Genomic DNA, 22,506 nt, shown 5'->3' on the forward strand with positions numbered 1-22,506 from the left:
AACCTGAATTCTACTTCCTATGCTAATAGTTTCAGTAAAACTTTCTTATACATAAAGAGGCTATTCTGACTAAATTGGACAACAGCTGTGATGACTCAACTAGAAGCTCAAACATGGTAGTTGCCTATAAAGACTTCAGAAAATGGTTCACCAAAAAGTTGGAAAATTGGTCCATCCCCTTTACGAGGATTTTGAGAGTCTCATGGAATTCCATCCCTTTTAAGAACGATGAGGTCCATGTAAATTTTTTCACGAGTGTGTAATTTTCTAAGGAATTAAGTTGATTGATGTTGCTCATTACCTCTAAAAATGAATGGGGCTACTCAATCATGGTAGATGTTTTATCTCTCATGTTCATTTACAGATTACACTACAATAAGATCAATTAAAGTGATTTTAATTTTATTGAATCGTCTCTCCCTATTATTGTAGACTACTATATATCTTGTTTACCGACTTCTTTTTATTTTTAGTGAAAAACTTATTTTTACTTTTACTATAATTGATTTTATATAATACGACTCTAAAATGATATGCATAAATTATAAAAGTATAAAGTCGAATTAATTGTCAATAAAAATAACATAAATAAAAAACAGGGATGCTACACATCCATGTAACCATGTAACTAAGTTGGCCCAAATCCAAAACAACTGACGTGCTTCCAATCTCATTAAATAAACGTGACTTCCACGCGCCTCATACAAATGAAACCACTACTTCATTCGCGCTTCATTATGAAAAAAACGTTCCTTCTTCTTCAAAATGAACGAAACCGCTCCTCTCTTTGAATCTCTCTCAAAATCACTCAAACTTCAGTCACATTCTCCGCGAAAACTACTACTGCAGAAGAATCGCGAGAAGATTTAGCAAGGAACAATCACAAAAGAATGAAAACAGCAACACAGACTACCAAAGGTATGAGAAAAATTACTGTTCATTTGAAATCTTGTAATGTCACGTTTCTTCTAGTTGTATCTTAAGTTTACTAGATTGATTTGCTTCATTTAGTAGATCGAACTATTGTGAATGCTTACAGTATAACTAGGGTTTGGAATGAAATTTATTGTTATTTTCATTCAGTTCAGTGGATAGTGTAACTAGGGCTTTGAAATTGGTTGTTACTCTGTTCAGTACTGCTTTTGCATGGAGAAATACTATTTTTGATGATTAAAAGTTGAAAATAATTTATTCTTCACATAAACATTGTTCGCTTTGGTGGCTTTCTTTTTCTTTGTTCAGTGTTTAACATTATTGTGATAGCACGCAAGAATCATTTCCTAGTATTTTCATTATTTATGATGTTTGATTCGTGCATGAATGAGTTTCGGTTCGGTGGCCTGTGACATTTTAATAGACTTGATTAACATATACATGCTTGTTCTTATCGGTGTATTGAGTGAAGTATTGACTAAATTTTTTCATTACAGCAAAACAAAACAAGACAATGTGACAATGAATGAGAAGCCGTGCTATAACGTAAGCACATTAAATATATTTATCCGCTTTCATTCGAATAATATCTATTTTGTATTATAAATATATCCTCATATTCTGTTTCAAAACTTGCAGAAAACTCATGATTATAAATGCCAAACAAAGGCAATAGCAACAGTGTTAAGGGATATGACTCAAGAAAAGAAAGATATAATGGAATAAATGGGATTTGATGTCCTGGCACATGTCCTAGAAATGAATGTCTCTCATGCCCTCTTGAGGGAATTGATTGATCGCTTTGATGAAGAGAAAGGATGCTTGAAAATCCTCCAGGGGAAAATATACATAACTCCTTGGAAAGTAGCAGCTGCCCTGGGCATAACCAACAGCGGTAACAAAATTTGCCTTTCCTGCTTATTTTCAATTTATTGGTGTACAGAAAATTAAATTGAGCCTTTTTGTCTGATTTTTGCTATTAAAATATTGTAGAAAATTATTTTGATGATAAGGTTGATTACAACAAACTGAATCCAGAAGAGAAGGAATATGCTGGATATGAGCGTTGAAGGGGAGGATAACCGGAAAAAATTCAAGAGGACTTTTGATGTCTTCATACAAAAGTGCTTCTTGCTGCCGACAACGGTAAGTATGGCCTCCCCGATCCATAAGCCACCGATCTTTCATGTGGATAACATTCGGGAATGGGATTGGGCAAAACATGTGCTCAACTTCTTGATGAAAGAAGTTGAAAACAAAAGAAAGGAGAGGAAATAGTCCGTTGATGGCTGTGTTTTTGTGTTGATGTTGATATACTTCCATGAAACGAAGTTCCCTCGCCCGTTCGGACCTGATGCTCCCCCGGCACCGTGGGTGACCCATTGGACAAAGCAAATGATGCTTGAACGGATTTCTAGCAAAGCAACAGAACCATTGGTAAATACTCTACTAAAATTCCCTCTAAAAAATGGTTTCAAATGCTTTTAAAATACTCTACTAACTAAATAAACTTCTGTTTTAGGTTATAATTAATTTATTTGTCCTACTTGCAATTGTTAGTGTGTTCATTTGAATATTTGTGCATTTAGATATATTTTTTCTTGATGATTAAATATTTGTCACGTATTATTCACCATATGAATTTTGTTCAGTTCGGTGGGCTTGCTCCCTGATGAGCGGATAATTTATACGCTTTTTGGCATTGTTTTTAGATAGTTTTTAGTAGTTTTTACTATTGTACTAGGGGTCTTTTTCCCTATTTTTGAATTCATATGCCATTTGGGGAGGCTGGCCATTCGGCCATGCCTAGACCTTGTTCTTATGTATTTTCAACGGTGGAGTTTCTACACACCATAGATTAAGGTGTGGAGCTCTGCTATTCCTCGAGTATTAATTCAAAGTACTATTGTTCTTCTATTCAATTCATGCTTATTCTTATTCTAAGATATTCATTTGCACACAAGAACATGATGAATGTGATGATTATGTGACACTCATCACTATTCTCACTTATGAACGCGTGATTGACAACCACTTCCGTTCTACATAAAAACAAGCTTGAATGTATATCTCTTGGGTTTCTAATCAACGATTCACATCGACTCCCCTCTGACAATGGGGCATCTAAATCCGAGATTAGAATCTTCGTGGTATAGGCTAGAATCCATTGGCAGCATTCTTGAGATCCGGAAAGTCTAAACCTTGTCTGTGGTATTCCGAGTAGGATCTGGGATGGGATGACTGTGTCGAGCTTTAAACTCGCGACTGTAGGGCGTAGTGACAAATGCAAAAGGATAGTAAATCCTATTCCTACACGATCGAGAACCAACAACTGATTAGCCATACGATATCTGTGCATGGTATTTTTCATCCGAGACGAGCAATCCGATAGTTGATTAGCCATACAGAAACCGTAGAGGACCATTTTCACTGAGAGGACGGGAAGTAGCCATTGACAACGGTGACAACCAACATACAGCTTACCATAGAAAGGAGTATGAAAGATTGGATGAAGGTAGTAGGAAAGCAGAGATTCAGAAGGAACAACGCATCTCCATACTCTTATCTGAAATTTCTACCAATGAATTACATAAGTATCTCTATCTTTATTTTATGTTTTATTTATCTTTTAATTATCAAAACTCCATAACCATTTGAATCTGCCTGGCTGAGATTTACAAGATGACCATAGCTTGCTTCAAGCCGACAATCTCTGTGGGATCGACCCTTACTCATGTAAGGTTTATTACTTGGACGACCTAGTGCACTTGCTGGTTAGTTGTGCGAAGTTGTGAAAAAAAGAGTTGAGATTGCAATTGTGCGTACCAAGTTGTTGGCGCCGTTGAGATCACAATTTCGTGCACCACTCCCTTTGATTGTTAGTGTGTTCAATTGAGTCCTTGTGCATGCAAAAATGTTTCTTTGATCATTAAATAATTATCATATTTTATGGCGTTTTATTCAGCATATTAGTATCATTTGGTTAAGTGGGTTGCTCATGTTGATTCAATTGAATGTTATTGTATTTCTCATTAAATAATTGAGTCCTTGTTTCTGTTTTAGGGACTTCTGTATAGAAATAAAAAAAAGAATGAAAAAACAAAAACAAGGAAGTTGGATAAAAAAGAAAAAGGAAAGAAAATAAAAAAAATTGTCAATATGGATTCTTCTTCAGAAGAAGAAAGATTTTCCGAATCTGAATCTCAATCTGAATCCAACAAAACACCACCAGCAAAGAGAACAAGTCAAAAGAAGGTGGTTAAAAAACAAAAGCTTGTTGAGACGGATTCAGAATCAACAAGTAAAACTGAAAGCATTCCCACGGATTCAAAAATCAAAAGTGAATCCAAAAACCAGTAAATTTAATGTTCATATTGATTTCATTTAACTTGTATTTGCTTAAATTTGTTCTTATACGCGTGTTCTTTTGTATTGTAGAGAAAAAGAAATCGAAAAAACCGGAACAAGGAAAAGAAAACAACCACCTTAACAAACCAAAAAAAAGAAGCCTGTGCCGATAGATTCAGAGAGCACAAGCAAATCTGAAAGCTAGTAAGTATTGTTCAGCAAATGAATTTCTTTTGGTTCGGTGGTCTTCTAATTTTCGGTTCATCCTTTTAATTGTTTTTGGTTCAGTGATGTCTGCCAGTTTGGTTGACTTGATTGTTATTGTCTTATTCTTACTTATATGTTTTTCAGGTATAAATTCGATGTGTTTGTCTGTCTTGTAGAGAAAAAGAAATTGAGAAAACACCCATAATAAAAAGAAAACAACCGCAAATGGTGGCAAAAAAAAAAAACAAACCCAATCTGACAAGGAGTAAGTTTCTCGAATCATATTTTCTTTTATTGATACTTTCATTTTAGGTGCATTGATACTTATTTTATGAACTTTCAGAATTGAACAAGCAAAAGACAACACTGCAAAAAGAAGAAGACAAGCATTGGAGACAATAAGAGAAAAGAGGTCAAAGAAAAGAAATGATGGAGCTCAAACAGCGAAGGTTTCTTCGGATCAGTTTGACTCGACAGAGCCACAAAATGATTTGTCTGAGACATAAGATTCGGCTTATTTTACTGAGTTATTTTTCTTTCTTTGCTAACTATTGATAAAACCTTTTCTAATTCCTCTGGATTCAATTACTAATATTTATTTATCTTGGTTAGACTGCTGAGTGTAAATCTCAGAAGTGAACCACTCTTGCAGACTCAGGAAAGCTCCGCACCGTCTGTAAATGCCCAAGACAATACCCGGTAAATTGGTTCATTGCACTCTTTACTTTCGGTTCGGTGGTTTCCAAAAATGAATTTAACGTGTTTCTAGACCCCTGCTTTAATATTGGTTTCTAATTTTAATTAGTTATCTAATTTTTTAGGAAAAATACCCCGAAAATTCCAGTAAAATATTAAAAAAAAAAAGAAAATCCATCCAAGTAAGACTTCTAAAATTCCACCAATGTAAGTTAAAAATATTTATGTTACTCTTTTAGATTTAGGTAATTAATTTTTGTTTAATTAATTACACGAAAAATGTGTTTAAATGTCACTAGCGCTACACCTGATTCTGAGCTACAAATAATTGAGTTTCGACAAGAAAGTCGTTCTGAACCTTTGGAAATGTGAGTTTTTCAATGTGCAGATTCCCGTTTCTCAGAACAAATTCTAATTATTCAACATTAACTTCTTCCTTGTTTACATTCCTTAAAAATCCTCTTGCGTTGTCTCTTCCAAGTTCTGTTCAAGAAGAGTTGATCAAAGATGACTTCATCTATGTCCCTTCAGAAAGTCAAACACAATAAACTTCTGATAATGAGTAAGTTTATAAATATTTATTCACCAAATGAATCTTGTTTAATGCTTTTCTAGCTGTTTCATTATTTATCATAAGTTTATAAATATGATAATAGTTTGGGATAATTATTGAAATGTTTACTGTTTTATGCAGCAGCCCTCTGGAACCACAACAACAGGCCTTCGAAGAAGCAACAGCGCAGCAATCGGAACAAGAAGTACCTGTTGATGTGTTAGTTTTATTGTTTATACAAATCTCATTAATTTCGGTTCAATACTTGGTTTAATTGTTGTTCAGTTGTATCCAAAAATGAATTCAATGTGTTCTTGTCTTTGGACCCTCTTCTCTTTCTTACAGCTACCCTCCGGAACTCGAAAAGCAGGCTGTCGATGAATCTTCCCTGAGAAAAATAGAGCCTGAACCTACGTTGAATGTGTAAGTTTTAATTAATATCATTTTTTCAATGTGCAGATTCTCGTTTCTCAGAACAAATTCTAATTATTCAACATTAACTTCTTCCTTGTTTACATTCGTTAGAGATATTGTTATGGTGTCTATTACGAGTTCTGTTATTGAAGAGTTAATCAACGATGACTATATCTATGAAGTTTCTGATAATGAGTAAGTTGCACATAAAAATTCTTTTTATTAATTTTAATGGTATAGGATAATAATTTTGGGTTGTTATTGAACTGTTTTCTATTTAATGCAGTAGCCCTGCCAAAGAACAACAACAACCATGCCAAAAACCTCTGGTGGCACAACAATCAGAACAAGAAGCAGCTGTTAATGTGTAAGCATAAAATTCTTATTCTAAGTTTTAATTTCGATTCATTGTATTATTTAATATCATTGTTAAATATCTATCATCTTGTAGTGCTGCTCAACCTAGGCAAAGGGAAGATAAAATGCCTTCCTTTAACCTTGGAATAAGTCCACCAGCATCTCAACCAACTCAGTCTTCTGAGGCAAGTGTTTCAGAGCTTGAAATCCTGGAAGAGGCAGTGGTAGATGCTGGAGTGATGGCAGCATTAAAGTTTGCTGAGGCAACAACTTTCGAGCCAACCTTACCAGTTGCTGAAGTTTTCAAAACTTCGGAGAAAAGGATAAAAATCACGAGGGAGTTGATTGAAAAGTATTATCATTGGATTACACATGTAAAAAAGACAAAAGATAGTAGCAACGAATATGATACAATATTCGTCTTGAAACATGAGGGGTTCAGAGAATATTTTATGTCTCTAATGCCCAAAGACAAGTGCATGCCGCGGTAAATTCTTTGCTAATTGCGTTAATGTTAATGATTTTTCTAAACATTCTTATATAATATATCTCATACATTTTCTTCCTTTAGGTGGTCAGTATATGATGAGCGGATAATTTATACGCTTTTTGCCATTATTTTTAAGTAGCTTTTAATAAGTTTTAGTTACTTTTTAGTATATTATTATTAGTTTTTATGCAAAAATCATATTTTTGGACTTTACTATGAGTTTGTGTGTTTTTCTATGATTTTAGGTATTTTATGGCTGAAATTGAGGGACCTGAGAAAAAATCTGATTCAGAGGCTGAAAAAAGGACTGCTGATGCTGTTGGATTCTGACCTCCCTGCACTCAAAGTAGATTTTCTGGAGCTAAAAAAGCCCAATTGGCGTGCTCTTAAATGCGTTGAAAAATAGACATTCTGGGCTTTCCAGAAATATATAATAGTCTATACTTTGTCCGAGATTTGATAGCCCAAACTGGCGTCCAAACGCCACCCAGAGACCCCTTTTTTAGAGTAAAACGCTAGAACTGGCATCCAAACTGGCGTTTAACTCCAGGAATAGCACAAGCACGTGAAATCTAGGAAGCTCAGCCCAAACACTCACCAAGTGGGCCCCGAAAGTGGATTTCTGCACTCTCTGCATCTAGTTACTCATTCTCTGTAAACCTAGGTTACTAGTCTAGTATAAAAACTACTTTTATAGATTCATTTTGTACCTCATGACATTTTTTACATTCCTTATTGTACCTTTGATGACATGAGTCTCTAAACCCCATGGTTGGGGATGAGGAGCTCTGCTGTGTTTCCATGAATTAATGCAATTACTACTGTTTTCTATTCAATCACGTTTGTTTCTATTCTAAGATACTCACTCGTATTTCAACATGGAGAATGTGATGATCCGTGACACTCATCATTATTCCCCAACTTATGAACGCATGCCTGACAACCACATCCGTTCTACATGAGCTCAACGTAGTCGTTGGGCGACAGCTTGAGTGCGTATCTCTTGGGTTTCTAATCCATGAGTTTCACCTGCATCTCCTGACAACAGAGCACTCAAACTCATGAGATCAGAACCTTCATGATAGAGGCTAGAACCAATTGGCAGCATTCCTGAGATACGAAAAGTCTAAACCTTATTTGTGGTATTCCGAGTAGGATCTGGGATGGGATGTCTCTGACGAGCTTCAAACTCGTGAATGTTGGGCGCAGTGACAGTGTGCAAAAGGATAGATGTATCCTATTCCGACACAAGTGAGAACCGACAGATGATTAGCCATGCGGGAAACTGTAGAGGACGTATTTTCACTGAGAGGATGGATGGTAGCCATTGACAATGGTGATCCACCAATATACAGCCTGCCATGGAAGGAACATGCATTTTTGGAAGAAGAAGACAGTAGGAAAGCAAAAATTCAGAAGACAGAGTAACTCCAAAACTTCAGCCTGTTCTCCACTACTGAATAACAAGTATCATTTATTTCATGTTCGTTTACTTTTTATAAATAAACGTAAGAATTGTTATTGATATCCTAACTAAGAATAATAAGATAACCATAGCTTGCTTCAAGCCGGCAATCTCTGTAGGATCGACCCTTACTCACGTAACGTATTACTTGGATGACCCAGTGCACTTGCTGGTTAGTTGTGCAGAGTTGTAATTCCGTGCACCAAGTTTTTGGCGCCGTTGCCGAGGATTGTTCGAGTTTGGACAACTGACGGTTCATCTTGTTGCTTAGATTAGGAAGAATTTATCTTTTTGGTTTAGAGTCACTAACTTTGAGTCCTTTATTCTCTTTTCAAAAAAAAAATTGTTTCTTGTTTGAGTCTTGTGTCAATTGTATGTTTTAATTTTTTTTAAAAAATTTTCAAAAATATATACATTGTGTTCTTTCTTGATCTTCAAGTTGTTCTTGTTTATTTTCCTTGTTTGATCTTTAGTTTTTCTTGTTTTGTGTCTTTCTTTGTTTTTCTTGTGCATTTTCGAATTATTAGTGTCCAAAGTATAAAAATTTTTAAGTTTGGTGTCATTTCTATTTTTTATTTTCCTAAAGATTTTCAAAAATTGTTCTTGGTATTCATCTTGATCTTCAAAGTGTTCTTGGTGTTCATCTTGACATTCAAAGTTTTCTTGTTTGTTTTCTTTATTTTGATCTAAAAATTCTAAGTTTGGTGTCATTTTATTGTTTTTCTCTTTCCTCATTAAATTCAAAATATCTTTTCTCCTTATTTTAATTGAATTTTCGAATTTTCCTTTTAAAAAAAATTCAGATTTTTTATTTTAAAATTTTTATTTTTTCTTATCTTAGTTTTAAATTTCAAAATTCAAATCTTTTTCAAAAATCATATCTTTTTCAAAATCTTATCTTATCTTTTCTAATCTCAAATTTTAAAATCATATCTTTTTCAAATCTTTTCTTTTATTTATTTTCTTACATGTATCTTTAATTTTAAAACATATCTTTTTCAAAACTTCCTAACTACTTTCTCTCTCTTCATTTTTCGAAAATATTTTACAAAACTTTTCAAAATCTTTTTAATTAATTAATTATTTTAGTTTTCAATTTCCTTTTATTTTATTTTTTTCTAATTTTCGAACCACATTCAATTTCTCATTTATTTTACTTTATTTTATTTTAATTTTTGTATTTTAAAAAATTAAATAAAAGAATAAATTTTTTTTTACAATCCACATCATCTTCCTTTCTCCATCATAGACCAAAGTGAAAATGAACAGTCCAGAAGAACTCTGGGGTTATATGCTAACTCCACTACTGCTTCATATGGAAGTAGTATCTGTATACCCTCCATCAGAGCTAGCAGTTTTGAGTTAAATCATCAGCTCATTATCATGGTGCAGCAAAATTACCAGTATTTTGGTCTTCCACAGGAAGAACCTACAGAGTTTCTGGCACAGTTCTTACAAATTGCTGACACAGTACATGATAAGAAAGTGGATCAGGATGTCTACAGATTATTGTTATTTCCATTTGCTGTAAAAGATCAAGCTAAGAGGTGGTTGAATAACCAACCCAAGGCCAGCATAAGAACATGGAAACAGTTGTCAGACAAATTCCTGAATCAATATTTTCCTCCAAAAAGGATGACACAATTAAGGCTAGACATCCGAGGTTTTAAACAAGAGGATAATGAATCTCTTTATGATGCTTGGGAGAGGTACAGATATATGCTAAGGAAATGCCCCTCTGAAATATTTTCAGAATGGGTGCAGTTAGACATCTTCAACTACGAGCTTACAGAAAAAAGCCCAGACATCTCTAGACCATTCAGCTGGTGGATCTATACACATGAGAAAGAAAATTGAAGAGGCTCAAGAGCTTATTGATATAGTTTCCAGAAATCAGCATCTGTATTTAAATAGTGAATCTTCCATGAAAGAAGAAGCTAAAGTAGTATCCACTGAACTTAATCCTCCAGAATAGGTTGCTGAACTCAACCAGCAAATACTCCTTCTAACAAAATAGTTAGCAGAATTCAAAGAAATGTTACAAGATACTAAAAATGCTAACAAAAACATGGAGGCACAATTGGATCAGACAAGACAGTAGTTATCTAAATAAATAATAGAAGAGTGCCAAGCTATTCAACTAAGGAGTGGAAAGACATTAAATATCTCAACTCAAAGCAGCAGAAAGCCAAGAAAGGAACACCTGACAGAGGATGACCAATTCACTGCCCAAAATCTCTCTGAGAACAGTAAGAGCCCGGAGAGGAATGATTCTGGCATTCAAACGCCAGAAAAGGGCAGTAACCTGGTGTTAAACGCCCATTCAGCTGCCAGTTCTAGCATTCAAACGCCAGAAAAGGGCAGCAACCTGGCGTTAAACGCCCATTCAGCTGCCAGTTCTGGCGTTAAAATGCCAGCAAAGGGCAGCAACCTGGCATTAAATTCCCATTCCGCATCCAATTCTGGCGTTCAAATGCCAAAAAGGGCAGCAACCTGGCGTTAAACGCCCATTCAGCTGCCAGTTCTGGCATTCAAATGCCAGCAAGGGGTCAGACTCCTACAATTGTTGATAACAGCTCCCTTAAGCAGGCGTCTCCAACCACTTCTGTAGGACATAAAACTGCAGAAACTAAGGTTGAAGAATACAAAGCTAAGATACCTTATCCTCAGAAACTTTGCCAAGCGAAACATGATAAACAATTTGCCCGCTTTGCCGACTATCTCAGGACTCTTGAAATAAAGATTCCATTTGCAGAGGCACTTGAGCAAATACCCTCTTATGCTAAGTTCATGAAAGAAATCTTAAGCCATAAGAAGGATTGGAGAGAAACTGAAAAAGTTTTTCTCACTGAAGAATACAGTGCAGTCATTTTGAAAAGCTTACCAGAGAAGCTTAAAGATCCTGGAAGCTTTATGATACTATGCACATTAGAGGGTGCTTGTACCAAGACAGCTCTATGTGATCTTGGGGCAAGTATCAACCTAATCCCTGCATCCACTATCAGAAAGTTTTGCTTGATTGCCAAGGTTGGGCCATTTACCTTTCCCACTAATTTTGTAGTGCTGAAAATGGAGGAGCACAAGAGTGCAACTCTCATTCTAGGAAGACCTTTCCTAGCAGCTGGATGAACTCTCATTAACATCCAAAAAGGGGAGGTGACCCTGAGAGTCAATGAGGATGTGTTCAAGTTGAATGTTTTCAAAGCTATGCAGCATCCAGACACATCAAGTGACTGCATGAGCGTTGATATTATTGACTCCCTGGTGGAAGAGATCAATATGACTGAGGGTCTCAAATCAGAGCTAGAAGACATCTTTAAAGATGTTTAGCTTGATCTGGAGAAACCAGAGAAAACAGAAGAACCTCTGAAAACTCCTCAAGAAGATGAGAAGCCTCCTAAACCCGAGCTCAAACCACTACCACCATCCCTGAATATGCATTTTTGGGAGAGAATAATACTTTTCCAGTAATCATAAGCTCTGCTTTAGAGCCACAGGAAGAGAAAGCAGTAATTTAAGTGCTAAGGACGCACAAGACAACTCTTGGGTGTTCCATAAGTGATCTTAAGGGCATTAGCCCAGCCAGATGCATGCACAAGATCCTATTAGAGGATGATGCTAAGCCAGTGGTTCAACCACAGAGGCAGCTGAATCCAGCCATGAAGGAGGTGGTGCAGAAAGAGGTCACTAAATTACTAGAGGCTGGGATTATTTATCCTATTTCTGATAGCCCCTGGGTGAGCCCTGTCCAAGTCGTCCCAAAGAAGGGAGGCATGACAGTGATTCATAATGAGAAGAATGAACTGGTTCCCACAAGAACAATTACAGGGTGACGTATGTGTATTGACTACAGAAGACTCAATACAGCCACCAGAAAGGATAATTTTCCTTTACCATTCATAGACCAGATGCTAGAGAGATTAGTAGGTAATGATTACTACTGCTTTTTGGATGGCTACTCAGGTTACAACCAAATTGCAGTGGATCCCTAGGACCAAGAGAAAATGGCATTCACATGTCCATATGGAGTATTTGCCTACAGAAGGATGCCTTTTGGTCTGTGCAATGCACCTGCAACCTTTCAGAGGTGCATGCTCTCTATTTTCTATGATATGGTAGAGAAATTTCTGGAAGTCTTCATGGATGACTTCTCAGTATTTGGAGACTCATTCAGCTCCTGTCTTGACCATCTAGCACTTGTTCTAAAAAGGTGCCAAGAGACTAACCTGGTTTTAAACTGGGAGAAATGTCACTTCATGGTGACTGAAGGAATTGTCCTTGGGCACAAAATTTCAAACAAGGGAATAGAGGTGGATCAAGTTAAGGTATAGGTAATTGAAAAATTACCACCACCTACCAATGTTAAGGCAATTAGAAGCTTTTTGGGACATACAGGATTCTATAGGAGGTTTATAAAGGATTTTTCAAAAATTACAAAACCTCTGAGCAATCTGCTAGCTGCTGATATATCCTTTGTCTTTAACACAGAGTGCCTACAGGCGTTTGAGACTCTGAAAGCTAAGCTGGTCACAGCACCAGTAATTTCTGCACCAGACTGGACATTACCATTTGAACTAAAGTGTGATGCCAGTGACCATGCCATTGGTGCAGTATTGGGACAAAGGCATAACAAACTTCTATACGTCATTTATTATGCTAGCTGTGTTTTGAATGATGCACAGAAGAATTACACAACCACAGAAAAGGAGTTGCTTGCAGTGGTTTATGCCATTGACAAGTTCAAATCTTATTTAGTAGGATCAAAAGTGATTGTGTACACTGACCATGCTGCTCTTAAATTTCTCCTCACAAAGCAGGATTCAAAACCCATACTCAGAAGATGGGTATTGCTTCTGCAAGAGTTTGATATAGAAATAAGAGATAGAAAAGGGACAGAAAACCAAGTAGCTGATCACCTGTCCCAGATAAAACTAGTAGCAGAAGCGTCCCTCCCTCCTACTGAGATCTCTGAAACCTTTCCGGATGAGCAACTCTTTGCTATTCAGGAAGTACCATGGTTTGCAGACATTACAAACTATAAAGCTTTGAGATTCATACCCAAAGAATACAGTAAACAGCAATAAAAGAAATTGATTTCTGATGCAAAGTACTACTTGTGGGATGAACCATATCTCTTTAAAAGATGTGCAGACGGAATAATCCGTAGATGTGTACCTAGAGAAGAGGCACAGAAGATCCTATGGCATTGCCATGGATCACAATATGGAGGACATTTTTGAGGTGAGCGAACAGTCACTAAGGTCCTCCAATGTGGCTTCTATTGGCCTACTCTCTATAGAGACTCCCGAGAGTTTGTGCGTAACTGTGATAGTTACCAGAGAGCTAGTAATCTGCCTCATGGTTATGCCATCCCTCAACAAGGGATTTTAGAGATTGAATTGTTTGATGTATGGGGTATTGACTTCATGGGACCTTTCCCACCATCATACTCAAACACTTACATTCTGATGACAGTAGACTATGTATCCAAGTAGGTAGAGGCAATTGCAACACCCACTAATGATACTAAGACAGTGCTGAAGTTCCTCTAGAAACATATCTTCAGCAGATTTAGTGTTCCTAGAATACTGATCAGTGATGGAGGCACTCATTTCTGTAATAAACAGCTTGACTCTGCTTTGGTCCGATATGAAATTAACCACAAGGTGGTGACTCTGTATCATCCACAGATAAATGGGCTGGCTGAAGTCTCAAATAGAGAACTAAAACAAATCCTGGAATGGACTGTAAGAGCCCATAGAAGGGATTGGGCAAAAAGCTTGGATGATGTTCTGTGGGCATACAGAATAGCATTCAAGACTCCTATAGGGACCTCTCCATACCAGCTTGTGTATGGCAAGGCCTGCCATTTGCCAGTGGAATTGGAACACAAGGTCTATTGGGCAACCAGGTTCCTAAACCTTGATGCCAAGTTAGCTGAAGAGAAAATATTACTCCAGTTGAATGAGCTAGAGGAGTTCAGACTCAATGCTTTCGAAAAATGCAAAATTTTACAAGGAGAAAGCAAAAAGGTGGCATGACAAGAAGCTGTCATCTAGAGTCTTTGAGCAAGGACAGAAGGTTCTGCTGTTTAACTCTAGGCTCAGATTGTTCCCTGGGAAATTAAAATCCCGGTGGAAGGGACCATATGTGATTACAAGTGTGTCACCATATGGATATGTAGAGCTTTAGGATATTGACTCTGACAAAAAGTTCATTGTTAATGGACAGAGAATCAAGCATTATCTTGGAGGCAATATTAAGCAAGAATGCTCAAGACTGAGACTAGATTAAAGCTCAGTCCTGTCAAGCTATTGACATTAAAGAAGCGCTTATTAGGAGGCAATCCAATTTTATTTATCTATGTCTATGTTTTCTTTAGGTTGATGATCATGTGGAGTCACAAAAATAGCTGCATAATTAAAGCAGAATCAAAAACAGCATCAAAAATAGCACACCCAGGAGGACAGGCCTACTCGCATTTAAACGCCAGTAAGGATAGCAGAATGGGCGTTTAACGCCCATCCTGGCAGCATTCTGGGCGTTAAACGCCAGAATTGGCAGGCAAACTGGCGTTTAACGCCAGAAATGGGTGGCAGACTGGCGTTTAACGCCAGATAAGGCACCCAGAGGGCCTTTAGATGCCAGAAAGGTGCAGGGATGAGAATTCATTGACACCTCAGGATCTGTGGGCCCACAGGATCCCACCTACCCCAACTCTCTCTCTCTCCTCTTCACACCCTTCCCCAAACACCTATCAAATCCTACCCTCTTCCCCATTATCTCTTCACCACTCACATCCATCCACTATTTTCCATAAAACCCACCCACTCACACAACTCCATCTCCTCCATCTCTTCTTCCTCTAATCCTTTCTTTCTTCTTTTGCTCGAGGACGAGCAAAGCTTTTAAGTTTGGTGTGAAAAAGCTCAGCTTTTTGTTTTCCATAACCAGTAATAACACCTAAGGTCAGAGAAACCTCTAGGAAGAGGTAAAAGAAAGCAGTTGCTTCCAACTCCGAGTCATGGGAGATGGAAAGATTCATCTCAAAAGCCCATCACTAGAAAGAGGATAGAGCAAACAAGAGAGTCCACTCATGGACCTCACCAAGAGCAATCCATCATCCTCCATGAAATTAGAGAGGACCAAAAGGCCATGAGAAAGGAGCAACAAAGGCAAGGAAGAGACATAGAGGAGCTCAAACAATCCAAAAGATCTTCAAGAGGAAGAACTAGCCGCCATCACTAAGGTAGACCTATTCTTTAATCTCCTTGTTTATTTTATTTTCTGTTTTTCGATTTTTTTGCTTTATGTCTTGTCTATGTTTGTGTCTTTATTACATGATCATTACTGTCTAGTATCTATGTCTTAAAGCTATGAATAACTCCATGAATCTTTCACCTTTCTTAAATGAAAAATGCTTTTAATTACAAAAGAACAAGAAGTGCATAATTTCAAAATTTATCTTGAAAATTAGTTTAATTATTTTGATGTGGTGACAATACTTTTTGCTTTCTGAATGAATGCTTGAACAGTGCATATTTTTTATAGTGAAGTTTATGAATATTAAAATTGTTGGCTCTTGAAAGAATAATAAAAAAAGAGAAATGTTATTGATAATCTGAAAAATCATAAAATTGATTCTTGAAGCAAGAAAAAGCAGTGAAAAAAAAAGCTTGCGAAAAAAAGAAAAAATGGTGAAAAAGAAAAAGAAAGAAAAAGAAAATGCAAGCAGAAAAAGCCAATAGCCCTTTAAACTAAAAGGCAAGGGTAAAAAGGATCCAAGGCTTTGAGCATTAATGGATAGGAGGGTCCAAAGGAATAAAATCCTGGCCTAAGCAACTAAACCAAGCCGTCCCTAACCATGTGCTTGTGTCATGAAGGTCCAAGTGAAAAGCTTGAGACTGAGTGGTTAAAGTCGTGATCCAAAGTAAAAAGAGTGTGCTTAAGAACTCTGGACACCTCTAACTGGGGACTTTAGCAAAGCTGAGTCACAATCTGAAAAGATTCACCCAGTTATGTGTCTGTGGCATTTATGTATCCGGTGGTAATACTGGAAAACAAGATGCTTAGGGTCACGGCCAAGACTCATAAAGTAACTGTGCTCAAGAATCAACATACTGAACTAGGAGAATCAATAACACTATCTTAATTCGGAGTTCCTATAGATGCCAATCATTCTGAACTTCACAGGATAAAGTGAGATGCCAAAACTGTTCAGAAGCAAAAAGCTACAAGTCCCGCTCATCTAATTGGAGCTAAGCTTCATTGATATTTTGGAATTTATTGTATATTCTCTTCATTTTATTCTTTTCTATTTTTAGTTGTTTGGGGACAAGCAATAATTTAAGTTTGGTGTTGTGATGAGCGGACAATTTATACGCTTTTTGGCATTATTTTTAGGTAGCTTTTAATAGGTTTTAGTTACTTTTAGTATATTATTATTAGTTTTTATGCAAAAATTATATTTCTGGATTTTACTATGAGTTTGTGTGTTTTTCTGTGATTTCAGGTATTTTCTGGCTGAAATTGAGGGACCTGAGCAAAAATTTGATTCAGAGGCTGAAAAAAGGACTACTAATGCTGTTGGATTCTGACCTCTCTGCACTCGAAGTGAATTTTTTGGAGCTAAAGAAGCCCAATTGGCGCGCTCTCAATTGCTTTGGAAAGTAAACATCCTGAGCTTTCCAGCAATGTATAATAGTCCATATTTTGCCCGAGATTTGATGGCCTAAACTGGCGTCCAAACGCCACCCAGAGACCCTTTTTGGAGTAAAATGCCAGAACTGGCACCAAAGCTGGAGTAAAACACCAGAGTCACAAAAAGATTTGTCTGAGACATAAGATTTGGCTTATTTTACCGAGTTATTTTTCTTTCTTTGCTAACTATTGATAAAACCTTTTCTAATTCCTCTGGATTCAATTACTAATATTTATTTATCTTGGTTAGACTGCTGACTGTAAATCTCAGAAGTGAACCACTCTTGCAGACTCAGGAAAGCTCCGCACCATCTGTAAATGCCCAAGACAATACCCGGTAAATTGGTTCGCTGCACTCTTTACTTTCGGTTCGGTGGTTTCTAAAAATGAATTTAACGTGTTTCTAGACCTCTGCTTTAATATTGGTTTCTAATTTTAATTTGTTATCTATTTTTTTTAGGAAAAATACCCCGAAAATTCCGGTAAAATATTTAAAAAAAGAAAACCCATCCAAGAAAGACTTCAAAAATTCCACCAATGTAAGTTAAAAATATTTATGTTACTCTTTTAGATTTAGGTAATTAATTTTTGTTTAATTAATCACACGGAAAATGTGTTTAAATGTCACTAGCGCTACACTTGATTCTGAGCTACAAATTATTGAGGTTCGACAAGAAACTCGTTCTGAACCTTTGGAAATGTGAGTTTTTCAATATGCAGATTCCTGTTTCTCAAAACAAATTCTAATTATTCAACATTAACTTTTTCTTTGTTTACATTCCTTAAAAATCCTCTTGCGTTGTCTCTTCCAAATTCTGTTCAAGAAGAGTTGATCAAAGATGACTTCATCTATGTCCCTCCAGAAAGTCAAACACAGTAAACTTCTGATAATGAGTAAGTTTATAAATATTTATTAGCCAAATGAATCTTGTTTAATGCTTTTCTAGCTGTTTCATTATTTATCATAAGTTTATAAATATGATAATAGTTTGGGATAATTATTGAAATGTTTACTGTTTTTTGCAGCAGCCCTCTGGAACCACAACAACAGCCCTTCGAAGAAGCAACAGTGCAGCAATCGGAACAAGAAGTACCTGTTGATGTGTTAGTTTTACTGTTTATACAAATCTCAATAATTTCGGTTCAATACTTGGTTTAATTGTGGTTCAGTTGTATCCAAAAATGAATTCAATGTGTTCTTGTCTTTGGACCCTCTTCTCTTTCTTATAGCTACCCTCCGAAACCCGAAAAGTAGGCTGTCGATGAATCTTCCCTGAGAAAAACAGAGCCAGAACCTACATTGAATGTGTAAGTTTTAATTAATATCATTTTTTCAATGTGCATATTCTCATTTCTCAGAACAAATTCTAATTATTCAACATTAACTTCTTCCTTGTTTACATTCGTTAGAGATACTGTTATGGTGTCTATTACGAGTTCTGTTATTGAAGAGTTAATCAATGATGACTATATCTATGAAGTTTCTGATAATGAGTAAGTTACACATAAAAATTCTTTTTATTAATTTTAATGGTATAGGATAATAATTTTGGGTTGTTATTGAACTGTTTTCTATTTAATGCAGTAGCCCTGCCAAAGAACAACAACAACCATGCCAAGAACCTCTGGTGGCACAACAATCAGAACAAGAAGCAGCTGTTAATGTGTAAGCATAAAATTCTTATTCTAAGTTTTAATTGTGATTCATTGTATTATTTAATATCATTGTTAAATATCTATCATCTTGTAGTGCTGCTCAACCTAGGCAAAGGGAAGATAAAATGCCTTCTTTTAACCTTGGGATAAGTCCACCAGCATCTCAACCAACTCAGCCCTCTGAGGCAAGTGTTTTAGAGCTTGATATCCTGGAAGAGGCAGTGGTAGATGCTGGAGTGATGGTAGCATTAAAGTTTGCTGAGGTAACAACTTTCGAGCCAACCTTACCAGCTGCTGAAGTTTTCAAAACTTCAGAGAAAATGATAAAAATCACGAGAGATGTAACACCCTACCATACAGAGTCTTATGCTTAAGTCATAATTCAGAGATGGCAAGGTATTACGACCTCTAAAATAAAAATTTAGTACGTATAGTAGTATGAATGATTGATTATAACTAGGAGCCTTTGTAGAAAAAAAAGGGTAAGCAAAAATCGCAACTCGAAAGCGCAACACTCCGATCGATAACGTAACGAACAAGGATACCCAATGCGTGATTATATATATACAAAGGAGAGTCAAAAACAGGAATATCAAGACTCAAAATCCGGCTGCGAAGATAACCGGTCCGAGCATAACAATATATACATATTATAAAAATAAGGAAAACCCGAAAGGAAACCCAAAGGGACACAAATACATAAAACCTATTCTCCAAAATCTCCCATAAGAGGAGTCATCACAGTTTGTATTATTTAATGGAGATAAAAGTATCTAAGCAAAACTTATAAACCAAAACATAGTCCCGAGAACAAAGGATCTTCGCAAATCTAGAAGTCTCCAACATGCATCAGCGGGACACCTCACGTCCTGCATCTGAAAACCACAAAATCCGCATGGGTGAGGACCAGAGGTCCCCAGCATGGTAACAGCTTCCACATATATAATACATAATAATGGAGGAAAGCCGAAGGCAATCCTAGAACTTCCTCCAAATAATATCAAAGCTTATAAACAAGCTAAACCATAAAGGGCATCTGACTAAAGATACTTCAGTCTAACTAATACTTCCCTTTCCAATCCCTTCAGACCTCCCAACCACCAGCAGGAGTATAATATAGCAAACACAGTTATATCAAGCAAGAAATATACAATTAGGAACAAGTAAGGCATTTAGACAATTAGCAAGTAATATGCAGTCAATAGGCAATCTCAAACAATTCATATAGTGTGCATATGATGAATGCCTGTCCCTAGTGGCTGATGATATCATCTGTCGGTTATAGAGCCAACCCGACAAGTCCTGGTAGCTAACCATTGGACTGTCCCTCTGTCACGCATCCCCAACTCGAGTTATACTCGTCATAAACTTGACCATAATCATGATCTATATCCATCACCCTCACTGGTGAATATTTACGGGGGCGAGCTCATCCGGGTCTTTCACAGTGCCCGGCCACACTTATGACATAGGGTCAAAAGAGCTTCGAGTCTCAACCTGGAGCACGTGGTGGCTAGCCACTGCTTCCTCCCAGGGAAACTCTCATCTCCAACAGTGGAAGTGCAACATTCACAATTCATTCAACAGCATATATGCATTTGTACATGGCCATAATCATGGCTCCGCCGTAACACGGCAATAATCTAGCCCTCCGGCTCACGGTTAAATCCATAACCAGCCCATTGGTATCATGGTTAAATCCATAACCAGCCATCTCATTAACAAATACGGCCTTTTGGCCCATGGCATAACAAGCACTTCCACCACCATCCTCCACATCTCACATAGTCATCAATGATCCTCATTGATTATTCATTTTCCCTTGCTTCACTCGCAAGTCACCACATCCACTAGCTCCTTCTCTCATAGCTAGGCATATTATAATGATTTAAGCTATAAGTGGTGAGATCGGAGGCTTAGAAGTATGAGATTTGGCTTTTAAAACTCAAAAATCAACTTTGGGATAAAAACAGGGCCACGCGTACGCGCACTCCACGCGCACGTGTGGATGGCCTCAAAAACTCATCGACGCGCAAGCGTCATGCACGCTAACGCATGGGTTAAAAATTTGCCAATCGGCGCGCACGCGTCAACCACGCGTACGCGTGGGTGTTCTCGTGCCCCAGGCACAACACTGGCACAGTTCTGGCATAACTCTCTGGAAAATGGCTGGGCATTGGGTGCAGCACAATCGGCGTGCCCGCGCACATCACGCGCACGCGTGGATAGCATTTTCGGGAAGAACGGCACGCACGCGCCAAGTGCGCCCACGCGCAAGGGGTCATTCTGCTAAAAATTTTCTAAGTTAAAAGCTGCAGAATTCACCAATTTAAACCCCAATCTTCCAACGGACATAACTTTCTCATTTTAAATCATTTTTCACCCGTTCTTCGAACGGCATGGACTTCCCAGATCCAATTTCATTTCTAAACAGATTTGACACAAAACAAAGATCCGTATTCCAAGTTATGTCCCGTCAAAGTATGCATAAAAACCATGTTTTTCATAAAAACCACAAAGTGCCATTTTCAAAACAAGCCATTTCCAACTCTTTTCAAAATCAATCAAAACATGTCAATTTCATCCCTTTTCTTTGAAATCAATCAAAATATATCAAATTCAATATCAAGCCTCCCCAACTCACACATTGACACATTACCACAATTTATAACATCACTATCTCATCATTTTAAACCACTTCACCCAAGTGGCTCAAACTCAAACATATTGACATATCATATACTCTTACTCATGCCAATTCTCAACAACACTAATTCCAATAATTCATCATTGTACACAATTAATATCATACTCACCATCAACATGGTTCAACCCACAATTCAACCATAACCAATCATCAAGCATATATCACAACATGCATATTTCTCATACATCATACTACCAAGGCATCAACAATCCTCATCACATATATGACCACATCATATATCTCAATCATTCAACAACATCAACCATTCAATGCCTATCTTAGGGCCTCTAGCCTAAGTATTTCCTACCACATTACATATTAGATACGGGAAACCAAAACCATACCTTAGCCGATTTCCCAAGCTCAACCGGAGCACTTCCAAACCACTTATCCACAAGCTCTCAAGGCCTCAATACCTCCAAGAACAGATTTTTCACCACCAAATCCCTTTTTCAAGCTTTTCAAAATCACCAATCAAGCTCCAATATCCACACATACACAACCTAAGCCACAATCATCATACCCATACACAACATCTCAAAACCCAAACATCATAAAATCATAAATTACACTAGGGTTGAGAATCTTACCACACCCAAGGTCCAAGGAGACAAGATTAACCTTCTCCTTCAAGAGAGTTGGGTCGTATAGCATCAAAGAACCCAAAATCTCAACATTTCACCCATGAAACTCGAAAATAAGGGCTGGAATTTCGAACAGAAACTTGTGGCTTACCTCAAGATTGATTGTATAGGTTTTGTAGAGCTCTCCGCGTTGAACGCATGGCCGTAAACGGAGCGGCAATCGGAGCTCTAGATCAAAAGTTATGGTGGTTTGAAGATCAACCAAGGGAGAGAACTTGAGAGAGTGTTCTTCCTCCCTTTCTCTCTAATTTCAGCGTGTTTGAGTGTGTTGTGAGGAGAGAGAGTGCTGAAAACTAGGGTTTTGGTTTAGTTTAGTTGGGCCAAGGGCCCACTTTG

Source organism: Arachis hypogaea, chromosome 10 (genome assembly GCF_003086295.3).
Source record: "Arachis hypogaea cultivar Tifrunner chromosome 10, arahy.Tifrunner.gnm2.J5K5, whole genome shotgun sequence".
Taxonomy (NCBI): domain Eukaryota; kingdom Viridiplantae; phylum Streptophyta; class Magnoliopsida; order Fabales; family Fabaceae; genus Arachis; species Arachis hypogaea.